Source organism: Miniopterus schreibersii (genome assembly GCF_964146895.1).
Source record: "Miniopterus schreibersii genome assembly, chromosome: 7".
Taxonomy (NCBI): domain Eukaryota; kingdom Metazoa; phylum Chordata; class Mammalia; order Chiroptera; family Miniopteridae; genus Miniopterus; species Miniopterus schreibersii.
Window position 1 is genome coordinate 2,768,546 of NC_138108.1, and position 3,879 is coordinate 2,772,424.

The window sequence follows — 3,879 nt, forward strand, 5'->3', positions numbered from 1 at the left end:
ACGTCCTTCCAGGCTGCGGGTGCTCTCCGCGTTCACTCTTGGCCGTCGAAGCTCTGGGTCATCACAGGCGCCCACGTGCTGGTTCTTTGTCGACTTGAGGTGTCGGCTCTTTGGAGGCCCTGCTCTCTGCCGATTTATTGTAACTTTCCTCAGCTGCCCCAGGGGCCCACCCCTCAGCCTCTTACACCTGAGGTCCCCACGCTCTCGAAGGCTGGGTACCCATGGAGTTGGCCCTGTCGGGCAATCTCTTCAACATCCACTTGGCCCAAAGGAAGGTCACGCATTTGAACCCAATGCTGGGGTCTGTGCAGAGGCATGGCCGCCCCGTCTCAGCCCTGCTGGCACAGGGGCTCGGTCAGCCCCACGTCACAGCCCTCCGACCGGGACCAGGTTACCCTTCCCCCAACCCTGCCCTTGAAGATCCAGCTGGAGCAGCGGGTGGCCCTGCGTGTCTGCAGCTCAGCCACCGTGCAGGTGGCAGGGGACACAGGCGCCCACGGTCTCTAAGCGGGGTTCTCTTGGAGCCTGTTGGGGTTGAAGGTGGGAGCCCTAGGGAACACTTTAGCACCCTCTGCACCCCCACAGTTTGACTATTTTCTCTTCCTACCAATCGCCTCCAATAAGCCAGCATCCCGCCTGGAACTGAGGCCCCCCAGCCCATGCCTGGGACCTGTCAGAAGAGGGGGATGGGGTCTCAGCACCCCTGTCTTCAGTAGGGACCCTGCCCTCCATGAAGCCCGGAGCCAGCTTACTATCCTCTGTACCCGCTGGGCTTACCCGTTGGGCCAATGGGCAACCAGAGACAAGCCCCACGTCTCAGGAGGAGACCAGCAGTTTGTCAGGCAGGGATGCCCCACCTCGGCACGATGCCGCCCCAAGCCAGGCACTGGTCTTTTCTGGGTGCTCTGAGGAACTCGGGGAGCAGTACAGACCCTGCTCCCAAGCAGCTCGGAGATCAGCGGGAACACCGGGCGGGGAAATCAGCTCAAGGTCACATTTCCCCCAAGGCCACACACTCTCCCTCTCCCATCTCTCTTGGATTCTGTTGAGCCGTGTTATCTGCTCTGTACTTGACCACGTGACATCCGAAAGCTCGTCTGAAAAGTTGGGGGCAGTAGCGAGTCGCCACCCAGTTGAATAGAAACCCTTCCTTCACTAAGAGGTTTCTGGGGATGAAATGAAATCAGAAGATTAGGCCCCTTGCAGGTTACACTTCAAAGGAGTGCAAGTCCAAAGGAATCAAAGTGGGAATTAAGTTTCTTTTTGCCCTTGTGAGTTAAAAGCCAAAGAAATAAAGGACCGAAAATCAAGCTCCCAGTTTCTAATTCCTCTCTGGCTCAGCCGCAGGCTTTCGGGTCAGATGGGTGGGCAGCCCGAGGGCTCTTTGGGCGGCCGGGCTCTCTGCCGTTGGGAAGGGCGAACCTGGCCACCAGGAGAGCCGGCTGCTGCTCTCCTTTCCTGGGGCGGCTGTGACAAAGCACCGCCACTCCAGGGGCTTCAAACAATGAAGCCCCAAATTTACTCTCACAGCTCTGGAGGCCAGAAATTCAAAATCAAGACGTTGTCCAGGTTGGTTCCTCCTGGAGGCTCCGGGGGAGGACCCATCCCCTGCCTTCTCCCAGCTTCCGGTGCGTCCTGCTCTCCCTTGGTGTCCTTGGCTTGTGGACTCGCCCCTCCAGTCTCTGCCTCGTCCTCACATGGGCTTCTCCGTGTCTCTGCGTGTCAGTCTCTGTCTCTTACAAGGACACTCTCACTGGACTTAGGGCCCTCCCTCAGCCAGTGCGCTCTCGTCTTGATTTTTAACTAATTTCATCTGCACAGACCCTGTTTCCAAATAAGTCACCTTCTGAAGTTCTGGGTGGATGTGAGTTTTGCCCCATGGCACCCAGCACCCGGGCTGTACCCCACACCTGTTAGTTCAGAGTCTCTGGGTGGAGACACTCTCTTCGAGTCTCCTTGCGTGATTGAGATGTGCACCCACGCGGAGAAGCTGGGTTAGGCCTCAGCGGGTGAATCTCCTGCGTGGGTGCCTCTTTTAAAGAGGGCAAGAGTTCAGAGGACAGGAATGTCAGGGCCCCCGTGACACCCGCCGCCTTAGTGAGGCAGCCAGTGCCCAGCCTCTCCGTGACTCAGGACACGTGAAGGTTGGGGGTGGGGACAACCTGGCTTTCACCTCCCAGGATGCCCGTCGGTCCGCGGTGCTTGACTCAAGGCCTTGACCACTGAGGTCAACTCAAGGGGGAGAAATCTGCCGTCGGTACATTATCACCAGTATTAGCTGCCTCGCTCACCTCGTGGGGGAGAATTCACCTGTGCACGAGTCTCCGCTGCCTTCTCGAAGCCACTGTCCGAAAGGCGGCCTCTCCTCTCTCGCACATCGTGTTAGCCTGGGTCGAGGCTTTGGCTTACAAACGCATTTCTCCACCCGATGCCTCGTGAGGCTGCCACCGTGAGAAACGAGAAATGGAAATGTTCTGGGCCTGCGACAGCCACCTGCTGCTCAGGTTCTCATCTCTCCCTGAGTGGGATCACCCCCTACCCGACGGGCATTTCAGCCAGGCCTCGGGCCATCACTGTCCCCCTGGCTCACTGCAGCCTGGCTGGGCCTTCTCGGAGAGTCCTTGTTTCTGACGCTTGTCCTCGCGGGGCAGGACATTCTGTTTCCGCATCAATTGTGTCACCTCGAAGGGCACCCCAAGAGACTCCTCCAAGTGTTTCACGCTGGTCTGGTGGCCTTCCCTCGGATCTGTTTGATTTTATGTAAACACTTGGAATACCTGTCCGACCATGGAAGGCGGATTCCCAGCGGATCGGACCACAGACTCTCATGCTCTGTGTGGCCTGGCCCTGGGAAAGGGGGTGCTCCCAGCAGAGGTGCTGAGAGGGCAGTTCTGTTAGGTTTCAGACCCCAACACTTTCTGATCTGTTAACAATCAAGTTCCTGTGACAGCATCTTCCCCATCACCCCAGTGAGAATCGTGAGACATGGACGCATCTCCCGTCCTGGGTATGTCTGTCTTTCCTGGCCCTTAGAGCTCAGTCTTTCCTTCAATAATGTTTTGGAGTCTGCCAGAATCCCACCCTTTCTCCTGTCTCTTAAACGTCTCTCTGTCCAGTTTAACCCCCCTAGTCTGACTTATTTTACTTTTTCCGGGCTCCTGTTATGACTATAAGCTGAAAGCTTTAAAAAATATACATATTTTTAAAAATGTCATTCTTGATTTTCTGAGCAAAGAGGATTTTTTAGAAGCACTGGCATTTCTAGCTTTTGAATTTAAAACAATTTCACTGAGCAGTTTAACTTTAACCCAAAATGACAGTATTTGTTTCTTAAGAGTTTCCCGTTTCTTTCTAATTTATTACTAAAACTCCACCCACTGCCTCCCGAAGGTGGTCATGCCGGTCTCTGAGGTCTGAAGCCGGGGCCAGAGCTTTTGTAACGACCAGGTCCAGAGCCAACCTGGGCCCCGGGGAGCCGCACGCTTCAGGCTTAGTCCCGCCGGCTTTCTGGCTGACCGGGGCTGCGGGGTGAACCTATCACCGCCGGCTCCCCAGGCTCGGCCCCACCTTCCAAAGCGGGAACTCTCGCAGAGAGTGCAGAACCCAGCCGCCTCCCCGTTTAAAAGCGGAAGCTGTGTGCCCTTCAGGACCAAGGAGGCCTTCTCCAGCCTTGGCCTCACCTGCAACACAGGTGTTCCTGTTTCAACGTCAGCTGTGTCCGCGTAGCTCAAGGTCGAGCTGTAGCAGCCGGCAGGCCGCGGCCGCCCACGCAGCTCAGGCTTGCCTGGCGCACCTGCTGGGGCCTGGCGGCCCCTTACCCCCACCCCCCGACTGCCACGGCTGTCCCAGCCTGAGAGCACTCGCTAAGGTGTGAGTAGC